At 42.0% G+C, this 21,278-nt stretch overlaps 1 protein-coding gene across 1 annotated transcript in view; it reads left to right on the forward strand.

Moving 5' to 3' along the window:
• SNTB1 (syntrophin, beta 1 (dystrophin-associated protein A1, 59kDa, basic component 1)) overlaps nucleotides 1-21,278 on the forward strand; it is a 116,230-nt gene that overhangs the window by 37,872 nt on the left and 57,080 nt on the right. The gene's annotated exons all lie outside the window — the stretch shown is intronic.

The following is a 21,278-nucleotide window of genomic DNA, read 5'->3' on the forward strand; positions in this document are numbered from 1 at the left end:
CCAGAGCATTTAATTTACTCCTATTTTCCTGTCTCCCAAGTCTTTGCAGCACCACTTCAGCATTTACAAATTATAATTGGATGATATGACCTTGGATTTAAAATACTGGATTTGATGCAAAATCAAATACAGGTTGCTCAAGTGGAGTCTCTTGGTCTTCTGGGTGCAGTTCATCCCTCTGAACTTTAGCTAAGTGCTTGACGGCTAACTGAGACAAGATCCTGACTCTTCCTAGTTGTTAATAGAGAAAAAGAGAAAACCTGGCAGCTCCGAAAGCCGATTTCTTCCCACTTTACAATAACTGCTGCATGAATTGCCCTCTTGAGAGGTCTATTTATCTCTGTGAACTATAGAGAATGCCAGTTTCTAAGGTAGTAATTTAAGCTCAGTGGATGCCTCTCTTTATGCCACATTGTTGGCTCTTCTCTTCATTTTAGATTTTTAAGTTGTGTTAGATCACATTAAAGGCCTCTTTCTCCCCCCAGAATTCTCATTTTTAGTCATTTGATTTTGCCAACTTGATCACCAAGGGAATAGCAGCAGCGCGTGTCTACCAAAAGCTAACTGTGCCAAAGCAGCAGAGACAATTAAATCATCTCCTGAAGACTTGGGAGCTGAGCCAGCGCCTGGTTCCTGCTCTACAAGAAGACTTCCTTGTACTTTTCGTCTTAAAAGACCAATGTCACCATGCTTGGTTAAGCGTGGGGATTGATGACATTGGTGACTCAAATCCTGTAGCATGTTAGGGCCAGCTGCTGCACTGGATGCTTGTGATGCCCAGCTATTGCCGTGCCTCTGAACTGAAGGGCACTTCTAGACAGAAGGGGTTTTATGGCTCTTCAGGTCTCAGTTATCTACTCCCATCAAGGGCTCCATCTGGCCCAGTCTGGAGCATTGCAAAATGGGGATGACTCTTTGTTTATGGGTACTTCTGGCAAGGACTTGACACAGGCTGAAGGCAGCCACATGTCTTATACAAGTCAGGCTCTTTGAATTGCAGGAGAACAGGTTCCTGCTCAAACTGTTATTTGGGGCTTGGGCTCTCTCTGTCAATTCTTTGAGGAATCCAATGTTCTGGTCTTTTGCTGTTGTCGTAGTTGGACTTCCTGCTTATTGCAACAAAAACAAAGTCAGCCCCAGAATTAATCGAGCCTGGTTTCCAGTGAATCCTGTTTCATGGTTGATTGACTTCTTAATCTAATTAATCAACCAGAAATATTATAAGACTGTGGTGGGAACTCATGCCTTGTAAACATCAGAGTCTAGGGGCAAGAGTGACATTTGTAATGTCCTAACACAGGAAAAATTTTGCTGAGCTTTTATCTCTCTTTACCAAAGAATCTGCACAGGGGAGAAAATATTTCATACCATTTCCCTTCTATAAATCTTCTGGTGTCTAAGGAGGGTTTGCCTCCGGTTATTTCCTTTAGCAGGCCATTGATAAAAGTCTCTCTACCCTGCTGTGTTTGAGAATATATCTGCCAGTCTCTGTCATCTTCGATCAAAACTGATCACTGAATGCTGTTATTAGGAGGGCCTGATAACAGTGTGACTGCACAAACCCTCCTTCCATGCGATAGCAGCTAAAACAAAGACAAATTTCTTGCCATAGACCTTCCTGGCCATGCAACAACAGCTTTTGCTTGCTGTGAGGGCTGCAGAGCTTGCTGTCTTCAATGAGGAGTGGGGCACCCTGTGGTGCCCCATCGCTGCTCTCTGCCGCGGCAGTGGACCTGCTGATCATGGACAGTACAGTACCTGAAACGAAAGGGAAGACAAGAGGACCGTGGCAAGTTGAGCGTTACACAGCGTAGCCACATGCGTGGCTGCTCCGTGGCTGATGAGGGAACAGCCTGCTGTGCTCTGCCGGGATGTGACGGTTTCCAGCTTCTCCGTCATCACTGCTCTAGCATCTCACCTACTTTCTGCTTGTGGGACAACACTCATGATTTTGTGAGAGAGCAGGTGATTTTAGGGGTTTTATTCAATCTTCCCACTGGCAAGTGTTCTCCCAAGAGTATGTCACAAAAAATACTACAGTTTCTCCTGTCTTTCCCCAGGAAATCTTGGAAATCTTCACCAGCAGCACCTTGCACCTCTGTTAGACTTTTTAAAGTCTGACTTTTACACTGATGGCAGTGTCTTTTTGCAGTAAGTCTCTGGATTTTGGGTTGTACACCTAAGACTTTCCGGCGTCCTAAATACCCAAGACAGTACTCAATTTCAGGGACAATTTTAGAGCAAGGCCCGAGTTGCCTCACGTAATGCACTGTTTCAGTAGCATCAGTGTTTGTAAGATTTGTCTCCAGTATCCCTTTTGCTGCCACTGTCACAAATGACACATCAAACTGTCTTATTTTTAACTCTTAAAAATCAGATGGCGGCCATATAACTGAGCAGAAGCTACTGCTTGTTTGCGCACAGTATGCAGGTTTGTTCTTACTAGCTGGCTGACATGGGCTGGATTTGATTTCTGTGCCGTGAGTCCCACCATCCCACAGGATTTATGCTGAGGCCATCAGTGAAGTAGGAGCTCTGTCCAAGTGGGTAAGGGATGAAAGATATTGCAGCTGAACTTAAAACAAGCCTTTGCGTTATGCTGTGCGTCGACTTTGCACTCCATGCCATGACTTCTCCTTTACTGCAAATCATACTTTCAGTGACCATATAGGTTTGTGCATCTTTATTTTTAGTATAAACAAGTTACAAGACTGTTTTCTGTTTTAAACCTGGGGGGTTTACTATTTTAAAATTATTTTGAAATAATTTAAAATATTTTTTAAAATTACATAACAGTTTTGTTTAATCTGAGTGTTTGCATGGAGAATGTAAATGTGATTTAGGAATGAATCCCAAACCATTCCTAAAAATCTGCACCTCTCTCTGCATTGTAAGAAGAGAGTCAATACTGGTTTGAGTATCAGATTAAGTTTCCTTGACAAAGTAGTTTCAATAATACATACATACTTCTTTGAGTTGTGTGTAGTAGTTTACATACATGGTGAGTGAGAAGAATTAAAATACTTCCCTTAGCATGGCGACAGTTTTCTGCTTCACTTTGTGTAGATAACAGAGATGCCTGATAGGTAGGGGGAACGAACCACATAGCATGGGGAATTGGGTGGGAAGGGAATGTCTCCAGGCATTTCTTAAACCTGGAATTTCCTAACTTTCCACAGTAATAAAATGTTGCCTATAACAGTATTCCCCGTATACAACATGCTTCATTTCTAACCTCATAAATGGACAGTAACTTTTTCAGATGGAGATAAAGATCTCGCCTTTCAAGATAGGAATCGAAGTCCTGCCCACACCATGTCATGCTGTGCCACAGTTCTGCAGCTTTCTTAATTTAATGTTTGCTTTGCAGCTGTGTGTGTTGGAGGCATAAGCCACAGTGTAGAGGCTGCGATTCTGTACTTTCTCATCTTTAAGTAGAAGGTACAGTTTGAAATGGCTTATTCCTAAAATGGAGTGCATTTACAAGAATGTATTACTTTTATATAGACTTTTCAATTTTTTGATCTGGTTATTCTCAGGGTAAAAGCTGAAGAACATGTTTTCTATGGCTGAGATTCCAGGTTTATAAACTATGTCTAAGGTCTTTAAATATTATGGTATATTGATTTATTTATTTTGATGATGAGTAAAAATACACATGGGAATATGCTGGCAGAATTTGGTCATGTAATTTTTCTCTAACACACTGAGAAGAAATGATCTAAACTTTTTTTACTGCAAAATAATTGGAGCCTCTGTGTGCTTATTGGGCTTTTCTAAGAGAAACAGGTTTTGTCATTAATATTGTGAAGAATTTGAATTCAGACATTTGTTTTTTCCTCACTGAGTCAAAACTAAGAATATAAAAAACTCAGAAAAGTGTCCTCCTCCCATCCCTCATCTCCCCTGCTCCTCCCTCCAAATGTACTTTCATTAGATTTAGGCTGGATTTTGTTCTGTTTTAGCGAGTTTCATTCACTGTGGTGGGAATTGGACCCCTTCACCAAGAGCAAACTTATCCTCTGATATTTGTCACAGGAAAACCAGGTAGCCTAAAATTAATAGTCTGAATTTTGTGATGGACCATGTGGCAGTTGACTTTATGATGCAGAAATGGAAATTTAATGTCATACTGTTCAAGCTTCTGTTTATTCTCATTTATTTTTATTTTACTCAGTTATCTGGAATACACATAGTATCCCATGGAAATGCTCAAGGAAGAGCATGAAGGAAACTGGCCAGGAGTAACAGCGATGGTCTCGGTATCACCTGTGTTAGAAGCCAGATCATACCATGTTGGCATTGCCTGGCGATGGGCTGACTGTACTGCACTTACACTGGAGGAAAAGCGAGGTTTGAGGAGCATGTGTGGAGGCTCTGCTGTGTTTGCTGTCTAGTGCACTGCTGTTAAATCAGGCCTCCTGATGGCTGTTTCCAGGGAGGTACAATATATTGTCCAAGGCTTGAGGTGTGTTTTCCTTCCTCCTGCCTCTCCAGCTTTCGGCGGGGTTGCTTGGATGGCTGTAGTGCTTGCAGCCCAAAAGCAAGACAGGCTTTTTTTCATCCTAGCAAACATCAGGATTGTATCCCTGCAGTGCTGGGCAATGCAGAAGGAAGCCAGAGGAGACAGTGCTTTGCTTGAAGAGATCAACATTTAAAGACGAGGTGTGTAACTGTTGATGGGAATAAAATAGGGATGAAAGCTGAGAATAATAGTGGAAGACGATGAGCAAGCAATTACACAGACTTAGTTTTGTGGAGTTACTCAGCCCTGACCTACCTAATTGGTTGATCATAGGAAACAAATCAGACAGTAAAATAGAGCTAATCTCTGTTCTTTCCCGCCTTAGCGGTTACCAGCTGGGAGAGCCCCGTAGGGTTTGTGGTAGAAGCAGAGCAAAGGACAAAGGGGTGTCCTTAAAAAGGAATATAGTCAGGACATCATAAGCAGAGGACAGTAGGCAAAGAACATTTAAATCAAATGCTGGTTTGAGGCTGCAGAAGGACTGTAGAGTATTAAATGGTGCATTGTGTAGGAGAATAAATAGGAAAAAAATCAATGTTTGTGTCTCTATTTCTGATCTGATATTTCTGTATGTGATAGACGACTGGAGCACGCAGCATTAATGAACGTGTTGCTATTGTGTGAGTAGTTGGGGCTTTTCTCTGGCATGCCCAGGGTCCAGGGTGGTGAGCAGGAAGGCCTGAGCGGACCGGGAAGGGGGCATGCACGCACGCAAACTCCGGTTCCTCCCGCTTGAGGGGCAGCTATTGAGTTTAAAGGAAAACAATGACGCTTCTAAATGTGATAGCCCATGCCAAAGGAGCCTGCTTTTCATCACAGTGCAGATTCAGATGCTTGACTTCAGACAGCTGTAATTACAGCATGGGGCTGAGGGGGGACAGGGACGATGGGGCAGGTGCTTGAGCCTTCCGTCCTCGCCTCTCCTCTGGGGGAGGAAGAGGCCCTGGTTCTACAAGAACATTTTAGGAGATTTGGGAAATGGCTTTTAGTCAGAAGTGTAGGGCTGAGGTGGTAGCACAGCTCATTTTCTCCTCAGCCCTGTCATTCAGGAGGTCTTGTCTACCGAGAAGACCCTGGTCACAAATTTTGGGATAAATATACCTGCTTGTTCTTGAGCTTAACGGGCAGGTGTCAGCCACACGCTCCTGGTGTATATTTAAAAAACTGATTATTTCTGATCATAAGAAGGAAATAGCAAGATCATTAGAGGTGCCATAGGGGTGGGGGGATGCGTGGCTGGGAGAGGAGCTGTTGGTGGCCCGTTGGGTTAGTCTTGCTGGAAGGTGAAATGTGGCTTAATTGCCTGAAGTTTTCTGTTGCTGGTTTTTTTTCTTCCCCTGAAGAACCTCTCGAGCTTTCCATCTTCTGAGCACAGCAGGCATCTGCGCGATTACTGCGGCATGATGCAAAGAGACGGGGGGAGAAAGCGTCGACTGGGGGATCCTGGCAAACATTATTTAAACCGTTGGAGAAGTGCGGCAGATTGACTCCCCGACCGTCACTGCTGATAATGCCGCTCATAGAGTTTGTCAGCATTCCAGCTTCACATTTTTATAACCATTTAATTACTGCCTGTATTGAATATAGCTGGAATTCACCATTGCAGCTAACTCTCTGGAAGTGTATTGTAGACTGTAAGAAAGCGGAGAATATCAAGCAGGCAGGCAGGCTGTAATGAGTTTGCTCATCCTGTTAGGTAACGTCGCAGTAACAGTCCCAATAAGCATTCTGTTTGCTCTGTGTTTGGATTTTTTTCTTGGTTTGTTTTTTTTTTTTTTTAGGGTACTGTGTCCTTCATTTGATAAAGTTTTCTTCTCCATTAGATCCACAATCCCTTTCTAAAAATGTAATTCTAATTACACATATTTTGTCTTTTACTTTCTTCTAGCTCCCCATGCATGACAGAGGGGTGGTGATGGGCCGTGGGCACGGGCACCTCATTCCCATTTTATCAGAGGCTTCCCTTTGCATGGAGGGGTCGTGGAGCGGCGCAGACCTGCTGCCGCAACTTGATCTGACAGTGCTGGGTGCTGAGCTGCTGTGAGGTGATCTGAAAATACTGATGCGTAGCAAATGCTCTGAATGCTGTAAAGGGATTTTGTCAGGAAGGCGATACTTCTGTGCAATGGTAGGTGGTTAGAATTTCTGGCGTGAACGTGTTGGCGTCGTTCACCGTAGTGCAACACATAGCTCACGGGATGCTTCTGCCCTTGCTGCTGTGCTTTCCCATGGGGACGGCTCTGCAAGCAGCAAAACGCACCCCGGGAGCTTCTTGCAGCGCCTGCCCCAGCACAGGGTGCTGCTGGGCTGGGAGAGGTGCTGGGGCCCGGCGTCAGCTGCTGCTCCCCGTCTGCACGCTTGGGCATGGAACAAAAGGGGAGCGGGCGAGGGCAGCCTGGCCCAGCAGCAGTGGTTATCTCTGTGCCTCCTTTTTTCCCTCCTCCTCCTCCTTTGCAGCAGAGTTTAGAGGCTGCTGCTGTGGGAGGGGAAGGGTGAAAAGGAAGGTGAGGTGTTTTCGGCAGCGAGGGGAGAGGTTGGCACCCGCTGGGATGGGTGAGAGAGGGATGCGCAGGGTGGGGAGGGAGGCAGGGAAGGGGCTGGGGCAGAGGCTGGCGTGAAGGGGGGACTGCTGCGGATCAGTTCCTGGCAGAAGAACAAATCCAGATTTGGTCCCAGGGTTTGGGGGGTAGGACTACTGTGATGAGGTAACAGCTGCTGGGGGAAGGGGGAGCCAGAAATCTTTAGCTATATAACAGCATCCTAGGACATGGCGTACGTTGAGGAGATGCGTGTACATGTGTATATATTTGCAAAGGTCTCTGTACTAGTATATTGGCTTGCGTACATATAGTTGCTCTGTTCCTACTAAATTATCTCCTTAACACTGTCGTTGAAGAGGGCTTTCTGGTCATTGATCATTAATGTCACTGCTTGCTAAGCGCAAACCCTATAAGCTGCAGAGCGTGAGGCAGGTCTAGTGGTTGTAAGCTAAACTGAGGTGCAGGGTTTCTGCTGTTGATCTGGAAGAATCCAATGAGTCTTCTAGTCCTGCCTCGGAAGGAGATGATGATTTGGCCCTTTGGTGGGATGAGACAAGGCAGTGCAATATAAATGGTGTGAAAAACGTCTTGAGGAAGCTGAAGTGACCTACAAGCACTCTATTTACGGCCACGTACTTCTGAACTGATCTGCCCTCTTTGCAGTTAATAGGTTTGTACACTCTGTAATCTATCATGCATTTAATAAAAGAGTTACAGAATAACCTTTGGTTAAACAAAGAGTGTATACAGCACTCCAATATTCTCAGCTCCTAACTTCTGGTAACTAGTCAGCCATTATTTACCCACCCATGGAATAAGTTTCTGACACTTCCTATGGTAGAAGAGGTGTAAATATCACAGGCATACCTCTGCCATCAGCTAGCTTAAAATCGTCTCCCAGCTCCCCATCTTCTTTTCTTAAATGTAATAATCAACCAGGCAGATTAGTGTTAGGGTTCCTCAAAAGTTTTGCTTTAGACTGTCAGTCTGCCACCAACTTTACTTCAGCCTCTGAAGGCCTCTGCAAGGGGAACAACTGCAGAAGTGGTCTTTAAAGAGTCGGAGATGAGCACTGTATAAATACTGAATTGTCTATCAGTTTCTGACATTTGCTGAAATCTAGAGTTTCAAAGTTGTCCTTTAAGAACTGGAGCACAAACCTACTATGGCAATAAGCCCAAAGGTCAGCTTAGTTAGGTGAGTGATCTTTTCAGAGATACGTCGATGATATTCTGATGGTCTTTGGTGTGCAAGATGAGAGAAGAGTCACCCTGACTGCGGAGAGACAGACAGGCTGGTGTTTGTGATCTGCACTGAGGCATGGTCCTGTACAGCTGAAGTAAAAACTCTTTTTCCAGTGGTTCCATTTGGGATATCTCTTGGTGAACTGGAGTTCAACAGCTACTCATGCAGCTACCTGCTGGGGTTAGTTTTCCTCCCACTTCCCATTCTTTCCCTCTTTATGGACTATTCACATCTTCAGCTTTGACCACTGGAGCTGGGCTAATTCCCATTGAAGATGAACCCAGTGACTTTGGTAGAAGTTGTAAGTGACCCTGAGATCAGAAGCTCTTTGAGGCAGAAACTGTTCTTGGATTTTTTTTTGTTGTGCCCATCAGTGCTGTTTTAAAAAAAAAAAAAAAAGCAGCAGCACTGATATCATCTGATTGTGTTCTCTGCAAGTAGCAAGAGAGACCTGCCCTTGAACTAAATAAAGCAAACAAGCCTCAAGCAGATAGTTATCCCTGTTGTGTATCCCCAAGCCTTTGTAAAAGCATAGATGATGTGGATGGGAATGCTGTGCTTTCAGCTCCTCTTTTCAAAGGTACTCCCACACTGGAGCATAAAGAAAACCAGTTATGCTAATGGCAAGCATGAACATACACCATCCTTTGCTTTCAGTCTGCCTTCACCTCACAAGCTTGTTTACTTTTGCAATAGAATTATTCTCAGGACTTACAGGACAGACATATAGGGAGGGGTTTTTTTCCCCTTCTGTGGGAATTGGCCTGAACATGTGAGGCCAAGCCAGTGAGTGTGAGGTTCAGCAGAGCTGCAGTTAATCTGCACATGTATTGAGGACTTTTCTTTGCATTACATGTGCCTCAAGTCCAGTCCCCCTGTCCATACAGGCTCTGGCGGGCATCCTCATTTGGCTAGGTGCTCCCAGTTGCTTGAGTTGTCCTTGGTTCAGATGAATGCTTTTATATCTATATCTATCTATCAGCAGAATTCAAGCAACAACTCCAGTGCAAAAACCTTTTATTCCTGAGGTGGTGTTGAAAGTTTAAGTATTGGTGGAATCCCTGCATGGGAAGCAGCAGTGATAACAAAACAGGGAAAATTCTTGCCACTATTAATTGCAAATGCATCCTAGCAACTGTATCACCCTACTCGTATTTCCTTTTCTTCCTCATGTTTTTCCAGTGTTTTTACAAACAGCACCTGCTACCGCTGTCTCCGTTACAGGGCAATACAATACAACTGTAACAACACTGGCAGATACATGCATGATTTTTACTGTAGGCGCTTCTGCCTGCTTATTTCCTTGTCATGTCCCTATTGTCTCTTAGCTTGTACTTGATTTCTAAGCTCCTTGGGAGGGGACCAGCTTTTTGTTCTGTGTTTGCACAGCATCCGAGGCTGTCATGCCCCGGTTCGTCGCTAATCCTGGTAAGTGCTCCAGTAGTACAAATGGCAAATTTGAGATACAAACAAATTAGCATTCTTCTCACCGATTAAACAAATGGTTTTCTCTGTGATGATTTGAACCGGAGTTGCATTTCATTACAGCCCTTTGAAGCTCAGCTGGGAATTGCCAGTTTCTTTTCCAGCCTCTGTTATCAGCCTCCCATACTAGTTGACCAAAAAGTACTTGGCAGGCAGTTTGCAGACTCTGAAAAACAATAGGTTGTACTATTTTAACCTGGCTTTGACCTAACCTGGAACAGTCAAAACCGGCATTTGGCGTAGGGAGCAAATGTGTTTTGATGTGCCGAATCAACTGCACTTGCTGTTCAGCAGCTGCTGAGAGCAACCTGTGTCTGTCTTGTCCTACAGGGAGGTGGGGGGACCACACTGGTCCCAGCACCAGCGTGGTACCAGGCGAGTCTCAGTAATTCTCTGTAATAGGGTTTGGATGAAGCAGGGAATTACTTTGCCCTTAAATTGAAGATTAATGTGATTTTTTTCTGGGACAGAAAACATTGCTTGTTTTCTGGAAGGATAAAGTGTCCACTGAAACAGGATTATATTTACATTATTATTGCTGGGCGATCTGTGAAATAGGCTTTCTGTACTACAGTAAAGAGCCATGACCCCTCTCAGAGTTATCTTTTAAGCTGCATGCTAAACCCACGGGGGCTTATGGCTCAAAGCTAATGGGGATTTAACTTCTCAGTGAAAGGAATTTGAAGCCTAACCCTATTTAGATGCTCTTTGCTCTCATTGATTAAATGCCCAGTCCACTGCAAGAAACCTGATGGAATCATAACTGTATGAATTTTCCATCTGACAAAATGTATGCTGGGGGACACTCCATGCAATATTTATTAGAAAAGGAGTTTGATCTTAAAAAGACATTTATAATCAAAATGTCAATTCAAAGTACTATTTTGTTTGTAGAAAAAGAAATGAATTTGAATGAGAATGTATTTTTCAGAGCACCCCACAAAACCATTTCATGGAAAAAAAGATCAGTTTCTGAATTCAGGATTTTTATGAGGATTTTCACTGCTTCCCTTGTTCCCTGTGTTCACTAATTCATTTCTGAGATCCTGTCTGCAGAATAGTTTTAAATGATGCTATTTAAAAATAATTAACCTGCCAAAAAAGAAGAAAAAAAAAAAGGCTTTCTTTTCACTCCCAAATTGCATTGTGCACTGGAGTTCCAGGAGGACCATATTCCATGAGGGATCATTGACATTTTTTAAGATACAGTAACTACAGCTTCTCGGGGATGAGAATAGAAGAACTGTCATCTTGGTAAGAGACTTCGAGCTGCAAACAGCAGCACATGATGCCATGGTCCTATGGCAGCACAGCTGGGTTTCAGTCGTGGTCTCTGGGTGCTGCAGTTCTGAGAATTTCCTGTGCTAAAAGTGCTCCTGCTTTCTGAATACCTTTTAGCCCGTGCTAATGACTAGGGTGCTTATTCTTTAATTGTTGTAGTTTGTTGTTAGGGTTTTGGTGGTTTATTCCTAGAGAAAAACGCAATCCCTGCGATGAAAGGGCTCCATTGAAATGGAAGCCCAAGCACTGAGGCACAAGGATGTGGCTTAATGTTTCATTGCCCTTCTCTTTTCATGGCCTTTGCTGGACATACAGTCCTGCTTCCTCCACCCCTTGAAATACAAGGGGTGGTGTCATGTGAGGTCTCGTCTCCCTTCTAGTGCCTCAGCAAGCAATCTGTCTGCTTCAGGTGGTTTTCTCCTAGCCTGTAGGCCAGCAAGGAGATAGGTGTAGAGCCAAACCTCATTCCAGGTCTGCCACGTCCCTCCTGGGTCATCTTGCAAATGTCTTTAGGTGGAGAAGAAGCAGTTTGAGACTGTACTTGGACTTCAAAACCAGGCAAAGGTGGTCTTGAGCTATCATTATGCCACATTGAAATAAATAAAAATAGAGTTGCTACATTATGCCCACCTCTGATCAGAAAAAACTTGTCCCAGTTCCCCATGATCAATTTAGGGACCTCCTTGGATTTGTGTTTCTTTTTTTCTTAGTTGTATAGAAATCTTAAGACTACTGTACAGATTTTCTTATGTCTTGTGAGAGGAGCTGTTGTGCTTCTCCAATTGAACTGTGATGGCATGGCGGCCCAGAGATGGTACTTTTTGATGGAGCGAAGTGATTCCTGTGGGCTCGCAGGGTAGAACTGACTGGCTGCTTCTCCAAATTTACCAAACTTTGTTATTCCCAGTTTAAATGAGAAAAGGAGAGAGACGTAGGCAGGCACATGGGCATTTATAGGAATTTTCAGTCCAAGTCACTGAACTTCAATAGTGTTCATATTATACTTATCTATCTATCTGTATTTATGTAACTGTATGCATATAGATATAAGCATTAATAATCACTGGCACTTGGTTGTCCTGGATATGGCCATTGGTCTCTCCTGTTGGTAAGGTTGCAAATTAAAGGATTCCTAAAAATAAGGACTTGTATGGTGATCTGATAGCTTTCAATGGGTAGCCAGGCCACAGGAGATAGGGCAAGTTCTTAGCTGAATGAGTGCCCTGAGTTTGCTCATTTTCAAAGCTCTTAGTGGTGTCCAGTAAAGAATGAAAATGATGAACTTTGAAATTTTGCAAGTGATTGAAGCCCTGCTCTTCGAAGTAAATGCTGGGGGATCTTGGAAGGTCTTCAAGGTCTTCCCATAGGGAGAGGACTGTAGGCATTGTGAATCCGATTTTCACTGGCACTGGGATCCCTTCAGGTTGCTTAAAAATGAAAAGTCCTAAAGAGGCAGAAATTAAGTTTAGTGCTGAGAACTCTGTCACTGACTTACTGCATGACTTTGAGGAAGGCATTTTAACTTGCCTGTGTCGGTTTAGCCATCTGTAAAACAGGTACAATCACACACAGCGTAATAATTTCCCTCAGTGAGTGCCATTTTCAGTCTATTCTGTAATACTTAAAGATTTGTGTGACTGCTGAAATAACAGCATGCTCTAAAACCGTAATGCCCTTATGTATTTTTCACATAATCACTAGTGGTTGAAATATTTGTTCTGACACTTGAGATTACTCATGTAAATAGAAAATTACAGCATGCTGGCGATGCCAGACACCTTGAATTCCATCTGAGCATGTGGGTGATTGGAGAAGGATCTATAAATACTAACAGAGAGGGGGAAAACAACAAGCATGAGCAGTGCATGAGAAATTCTGAATCAACTTATTCCTGAGATTTAGATAAGAGATTTTAAAATATAGTATGTCAGTATTGGGTAGGAGGTGGTCTTTAGGAATCGGAGTACTGCGGGTCCACTGAAGAAATGTATTTTGTTCCACTTCCCTGCTTTACATGAAGCCACATTTTTCTGTTGTACTTTTGAGTAGAGTTACAAGGCGTATGATGACCTAGTCCTAATATCATGTGACTAAGACCTCTTTTTAAAAATTTTTTTAACTTAGGAAGCATTCTGCCTTGGAGACAAGCAGAAGATCCAGTTTGATTATCAATGAGTGACTCAGAGGTCCCACAAAGCTTTTTCTCAAAATGTGACTGCTATTTTCCATGTTCAGCTCCCAAATTGCCTGTTTCAGATGTTTTCCACTTCCATTATGAAAGATTTGCATAGTTCTAATTGTATAGTTCATAATGTCACATAACAATGTAGCAAATGAGCTGTGTCACATTTTACATACAAATGTAGTAAGTTATGTAGCTACTGCTTGCAGGTTTTGACAGTAGTCTTTTTCAATTTTTAGTTTATTAGATAAGGGACACTTGTGCAATGTAGCTGCTCCCTGTTCTCCACAGAGTAGTGTTTCTTTTGAGTACAAGCTCTTCAAGATAGCATCAGTGTCTCCTTCTAGATAAGCTATAAGCATCTCCTTTTAAACCAAACACTGTACTTCTGGGGTTTACAGAATATTTACAAGCTAAAATTTGTTTTTCACATTATGAAGAGAGAGATACGTCTGCATACGGGGAAGTATGTAAAGTTTTTGGAAGACAGATGAATAGCTTATGGGATCTTGCCACTAGAATTCATGCATTTATCATTAGTGACATGTCAAAAACCAGAACTGAATAGATCCAATTTATTGAAACAGAAACTTTGAAGTTTAAAATAAACTAAATCACTTGAAGGAAACTGGAACACATTCAGTGTAGTAGGTATGAGTAATAGGAATTATAATGGGAAGTATCGAGCAACATCAGCTGTAAAGAGACTGTCTTTAGTTTATTATTAATTTACCAGTTTGAAATTTTTGTGTACCAGATTACCGACAACCTGTGACTATTTTTGATCATTCCATCAGCTCAGTGCTAGCAAGTGTCACATATTTAGAGCTTTGAACCAGGCTAGTGATCTAGCCTCAGGTTTCACTGTGATTGTGTGTGACACAATTTTGTGTCTGTTTAGTTTCCGTTAATCTGTTTTGAACAGAAACACAAAAATCTCACCCCGGCATTGAAACTGGTCCTGCTTCCTTGAACGCGTGTGCTGTTAGCCTCAAACGTGGACTTTATTATTAGAACCTTGTAATGTAACTCATCAAGGAGCTGAAAGGGGATGCTTAGCAGCGACCAGCTCCAAGCGACATCAGGCAGAAGTGGGTGGGAAATGCTAACTGCACGCGAAGCTTCCAGGCTGTCTAATACAGACTGGAGGGGAGTAAGTTGTGTGCTTTGCTCATGCTTGCTCTATGCGGAGTATAAAACCGTGGCTTTGTGGAGGAATGAAAATGGATTAATACTTACTAGGTTTTGCAGTTGACAAAATTGATATGCTACCTAAGATAAGAAGTCATTTAAAGCCCTCACTCCCCAGAAACATTTGCTCTGAGGAAACTCAGAAAGGGTTGAAGAAGTGTTTATTTACTAAAGGGGAACATCAGGCCTCGGGAATCAGTGGCTGAATCAGCCCACATCATAGCCAATGTCTCAGGAAAGGAAACCGAGGAAAAGTAACTCTCTGAAGAATTTTTGGTGTTACACAGAGGCATGGGATGGCCTGGCAATGTAATCTCCAGGTCCACAAGTGCTGACATCAGTGGAAAAGGGAGGTCCCTGGTGCAGGTGGGAAGGAGAAGGCATCCGCAGGGGCTGCCCACAGCTCCTGCCAAGACTTAACGCTGAGTTTCCTCCTACAGTTTCTTGACTTCTAAGACATCTCTGGTGGCAAGTTAGGTTTTTTGAGACCTGCTATGGATAACACAGTGTGGCTGCTCAGTGTGCCCTATTTGGGTTATCAAAACCATGAGGTTTCACAGGCTGCAGCCTTGCATGGCTTTCTGAGAGCAGCCCATTTTCTCCTGTTTTCTCCTATATGATGGGGGCCTGGACATGCTGATCCCTCAGTCTGCTGTCTGGACCACAATTCTTCTTACCTTATTGACAAAGAAATTCTCTTAACCATGCAAAATTGCTGATTGCAAGGTGCTTTGAAGAGGAACTGCCTTCATTTTTGGGGTGCAAGTGTGTGATGGTGCTTACAGCACTGCTTAACATTGCTCCACCTCTTTTATAAAAGCAGCTGCTAATTTAAAGGGACACTGTGAAGTATTCTTCATATTTTTAAAATGCAGTTGTTGATCTTTTTCAAGGTCCTGTTTGCAGCCCACTGAAAGCTTGAGCTTGAAGCTTGGTTGCTTACCAGCAGCCTTTTGGCACCCATTGCTAACACTCTCCCTTCAGGTAAACTTTATCTTAAAGGCACGATTGTCTCCTGGATCTTTCTGAAATCACTCTTTCAAAACGCTCATTCATGTCTTCCTTATAAAAAGTATAGTAAGTGTGTACATTGAATGTATTTTTAAAAGGATTTTAAAAACAGCCTCTTTCTTACAATTTAGGTCCAAGCCTGTGTCTTTAAGGGATGAAGCAACATACACTGAATTCAGCTCAATTGATTTAAAAACAGCAGAAAATGGTAAATTCAGCTTAGTCTCCCTATAGTATGAGAAATGGCCAAAGCATAGAGGGGATTTGTATTCTCACAAGGTGTTTATTTTAACTAATTTGTATCATCTCCGAGAGGCAGAGAACTGATGCTCTTGGCAGATCAAGAGGTTTACTATTTCAAATCCCTTTCAGCACAGGGGAAAGCAGATGATGTTAATGGATGTTACTTGTCTGAATGTAGTAACAGATGTTTCTGTAGGAAGTGGAGTGGAAACACTCACAAGCAGGATTGTTGACTGGTTTTTGGTTTATGCCCATATTAAAGCTGTTGAAAGGGTCATGCGACACATCTTCATAGATGATCTGATTCATAAACCCTTTTCTTGAAGCATTTGGGTCTTAGTTTTGATGATGGCAGCAGCAGCTGGACAGATTCTCATCTCATTTTTATACACGTCTTCACTGTAGGGCATGCGGTTTGCTTGAGTTTAGTGGAACTTTGATCTCTAACATAAAACCTAGCAGGCAAATTCTGGTATCATGATACTGAATTTATTTTAATACAGTCGACCTTCCTCCAGCTCTGTTAATGTCAGTTCCATTGACAATAGCTTAAAATACTCTGCATTTATGTTGACATTACTTGGGCACAGTTTATAAATTTTATGGCAAGACTTCTCCTTTCAGTTACAACTAGCTTTGAAACCATTTGGGGCATTTTGGTTTGTGCCTTACCTAAACTGCAAATTCTGTGTTTTAATGTTTCATCAAGCAAAACGACAGAACCGTGCTGAGTGGTTGACTTGCTTGGCTGATCTGCCCTTCTGAAGGCCACATACCCGCAGTGTTTACTTCTAGGTTTTGCTACCGTCCACTTTTTTTTCCTTGGGACAGTGTCACTTCAGCAGCTGTTAGATGGCTCTGAGTTGTTAACTTGGACTTGTAGTGGTGCTATCTACAATCTCAGAAGTGTTTGTCTTCTTTTGTTTCCTCCTTTCCAGGTGGGAACGGCCTACCAGCAGGTTGGGCCCTCCTCTAGTTCTGCATTAGCAGCTCTTCTCAAACCAACCAAGAATCATTTTTGCAAGAAAAGTTTTTGTATGCCATGCTGCCCGCAATACTCTTGCAGGTGGTCTGGTGTACTTGCTTCAGCACAGACGAGTCAAACAGCCCCTTCATACTGACTAAGCTGATAAAAGCAATTGATCTCATCACGTTCAATTTGTGGGCTTGAGTGACTCCAAAGGCTGATCCCTGCGTGCAGTCTTAAAAAGTCTTAAATATGGTGGAGGACTGGCCTAGCTCCTCTTCTCTGGGCCATCTTTCACCCTGGCAGGAAGCAGACCAGGTGAAGGGGGATTTATGGGAACTTTGGAAAACCTATCTTTTTTGGGTATAGGTATCAGTAACATTAGTGCATCCTTTGAAAATAGCCTCAAGAGGTTTCTGGGTGATGTTTTCTACTTAATTTTGGTAGTTGTCTCTGAGTATTTACTTAGGAGAGAACGAATGCCTAAAGAGGAGACTTTGTGCTTTTCCCCTGCAAAGGGGAATTCCTTGATCATCTTTCTTCGAGCAGATTTGGGTATGTTTTTCTTTTGCTTTCATATTGTAAACCTATACATCCTGTTCCTGTAGTAACGAAAGAGCTTTACTCAGGAGTGCTGGCTTCTCTTCAGTGGTCTTTGTCTTCCCTCCTAGGAAACAGTTTGAATGTGTCAGAAGAGTTCCAGTTCCTCAGAACTGCATCTGGCCAAAAACCTGACCAAGTTGGTCCGTAGTATTGCTCTCATTAAAAGCCTGCTTCTTCCTCCCAAAGAAGTCATCTGTGAACAGTAACAAAGGATTAATTGTGGAGACTTGGGACTTGGCAGAAGTGTGTATAAATGAAGTGCTTTTTTGGAAGCTACATTGCCTGTCTTGCAGATCAAAAAATAAATGCAAAATATTTCAATGTGTATCAGTGGATTAATTCACTTGATTGCCACTTCCCTTCCTCTTCTCTTTGTGGGGAGGGGTGCTCCGGAGATTGGAATTTTAATTGCTTGACCGCAGTTTCTTATTAGTGGTGCACCAAAAGGGTACGGATCATTAATTAGTACCGAATATAAGGATCTCTGAGGTTGACTTATAGCATCAAATGGATGAGTTTAGACAACTCTCGACTGAAATTACAGTCTTTCAGTAAATTGAGTTATAATAATGAAACCATTAGAATTTTTTCTCAGTCCCTGCATATTGTTTTTTGTATTTGCAGAGTACATTCTGGTGGTCTTAAAGGATGTAGCATTTTTATATAAAGATATATTTAATATTTGTATACCTTTTAGACATACGTATCTGTTCTGAAGGCATGTATATATATATACATGCCTATGGAAATAGTTACACATAACTCAGAGTTGTTATACAATGGCATGCCTTATTTAATTTTATTAAATGTTTTGGGGTTTTAATTCATTAGGTAGTTTCATTTGCAATATATAAAAACAGTGTTCTCTGTAGCCGCTTTCTTTTTCAGTCAGTACCTGAATTTGTGCTACTGTATCCAAAGGGAAGTCTAGCTCTTGAGTGTAATGATCTGAAAACAGAATATTATCCACATTATTACTTTAACATCCAATAGTCTGTATCGTATTTCTTCTGGTTTTAAAACTTGATGATGGAAGTGAATTGTATAACTTCAGTTATACATTAACCGTGCTGCATCCAAGATTCTCAGATAGTGCAGGGTGGAATAGGAATATGCCTGTAATACATACTGGTATCAACTTGTTTTCTACTTTGTGGATTAAGAACTGGTTAATGGACAGACTGCAAAATGTAGACACGTGTGGGGTCACCATTAATTGCTGTGTGTGTAGTAGGATTACTGGTGCATTGGTATAAAACAGAGTGTTCTGCAGTATTTGCATCCAGAGTTTAGAGGTAAATAGGAAATAATTGCTGATAAAACTTACGAGTCATCTGAACAGCGTGTGCCTTTTCTCAGCTAAATTCATAAACTGGACTTTGGTTATGGACACAGAATTACGGATGTTGATGGGGTGAATGGAAAACAGTGGCTCTGAAATTTAAATAATACAAAAAAATATATAAATGGATCAATTTCTGCCACCTGTTCCACTCCCATATTCCATTTATACATTTATATGTGTCCATTTGGGGGCTTTTAAAATATGAAACACATTTGAATATGCAAGAGCCATAAAGTCTGGTTTGTAAAACCCAGCAGAATTCAGCAATGAATCTAGTGCTTGTATTTAGTGGGAAGTGGGAAGTAATTAGTAGAAAACTACAAAAATCTGGGGGTTTTTTTCACAGAAACCTGTATTCACTCTATTTTTTAATTCTCCTGTAGAATTTTATAGGAAGATGGTGTTCAGCAGTTTACCAGTATATTAATGAGTCTTTATTTATGTAAGTCTCTGGGGCTGAGCAACCATCTCCTGTTGAGAGTTCGTAGAAACTAGATGTCTGGGAGTTCAGAAGTTGGCAGGAATTTTCATAGGACATTTTTCCACGAGGTAATTTTCTTGGCTTTTGTTGTTTTTGAGACTCAGTTTGTGGAAAGAGGGTTGTGTTTCTGCTCTCTCCTCTTGCTCCTGCTTCCTCTTTCACAGGAGTTTCTGAAACAGTGCAGCTGCCTGCCATGAATTCACCAGTGCATCACATGGAAACTTGGCTTCTTGGCACATGGAAGGGACAGCTCTTTTCTTCTGTCCCTGCCTCTGGGGAATTAAATTCACATTTTGTGTTCCTGCTTAAGTTTAGAGCCAAATTTTTCACTTCAGCTTCCTTCCTCCCCCCTGCCCCTCTCTCCTTTCCTTAATTAAAAGATGCTTAGGTTGAATGCCTATAGCTGCAGCTGAAAAAGGATGAAAATCGCACAGATGAAATAATAGCTACACTTTTGAGACCTGGACCTTTATTTAGCATCACATTTGCTGGCATGTCACTGTAACAGAGTTCAAAAGCTGACTGGATTACTTTTTTCAACAGATTAATTGATAAGCTCTAATTTTAAAAGGAACAAAATTTTGTTTGCAGTCAAACATGATTTTTACAGCTTTAGTTGTTCCTCCCATCTACGTTAATGACAAAGTCATATTTGCTCAGTGTAAACAGGAATAGATAGATTCACCACATCTGTATGTGTTTAGTCTCTCTGTTTCCCAAAGGCTATGAGGACATCCAAACTGAGATGCCAACTGCTAAAACCAGTATCTGTATGACACTGGCTAAAACTGCTTATTTTCAGCACCTTTGAAAATCAGGTCAATTATGGAGTACCCAAGGATGAGCACTGATTTTGAGAGTTAGGTGACACAGGTTTTTAGATAATGGACTCCAGGTAGGTGTCTACAAAAAGACCAAAAAATCAGTCTCAACACCTTTTGCCTTAAATAGTTTCTGGAAACCTGGTAGAATCCCATGCCAGCTCTTCCCTGAGCAGGAAAGAAATTAATTTCAAAAATTACTTGGAATAATATGGGGCAAAGAAATCAAAACAGCAGTGTTGGGTAGGACAGCATTTCTGATAAATCACAAATGATCCTTCTCACAGAGGAATATCCTGTAAAATACCTAAACACAGAAGTCCTTATAATTGAAGTTAACAGTTTTTTAAAAAAGAAAAGAGGAATGGCACGATGTGCACTAAGGTGTTTTAGAGAAAACGTGGCAATAGATGCTCACAGAGCCTGGAGTCCAGTTTTGCACAGGTATTGCGCTTGGTAAAGCTGCTATGAAGTGACTTGAAAATATTGCTGCTAAAATTACGCACCTTATCTTTGGTTTTGACAGATACATGGTTGTTCTTCTCCACTCCTCTGAATACTTGCATTGCTTTCACGTTGAACTTAAAAACTTCAGTCTGCTTTCCCTAATTTAACCTCCTTCACCACAATGCCCTTTTGTAATTTACCCATCTTTTCATTACTCAGTCATACCCAGCTTCTTCAGCCAAGCTAACACGATGATATGCACCATTTCCTTCAAATCTTCTCTCACAGCATTTTAATAACTTCCCCAAATAAGTTCACAGTGCTCCTGCCCTTTCAGTTCATGTCATCGCTGTTTGAGTCATGGGTACAATCAAGTGGCAAGAGCCAGTTAGGCAGCCACAGCTGTGTACATTGGATATATACGTTTAACCAGGGTGCTTAAATGTGAGGTCTTTTCTTGGTTGAGCTCTGTCAGGTTTGTGAAGAAGGACACTGGCTGGCAGATTTGCCAAGCACATGAGAAGTAAAAGCAACAGTGATCTTGAACTGCCAAAAGAATTTGAAAACAGGGAAAATGTTGCAATATTTGCCTGCATAAAGAGGGGAATTATGAAATACGAGTGTAAAAGAGGTACTGATTTTTGCATACATTAAGATCATTTGGGAATCCTACATTCACTTTTCCTATTCATACTGAAAAAAAGCCTTGGAAGAGGCTGAGAAGAGATCTAATCTGACACCGCCACTCTCATGAAAGGCTCAAACTCAATTTTATCTCCCCAAGAGAAGGCTAAGAGGTGAATTAGTTTTTGTTTACTCCATATATATATGTACAAGTAGATCAGCTAAAACTGCTTCCCAGCAAGGAGAAATAGCTGTCAAGATCAGTGGCGGGACACTGACAAGCGTGA

This window comes from Haliaeetus leucocephalus, unplaced genomic scaffold (genome assembly GCF_000737465.1).
Source record: "Haliaeetus leucocephalus isolate CR32 unplaced genomic scaffold, Haliaeetus_leucocephalus-4.0 Scaffold555, whole genome shotgun sequence".
In the NCBI taxonomy this organism is placed as follows: Eukaryota; Metazoa; Chordata; class Aves; order Accipitriformes; family Accipitridae; genus Haliaeetus; species Haliaeetus leucocephalus.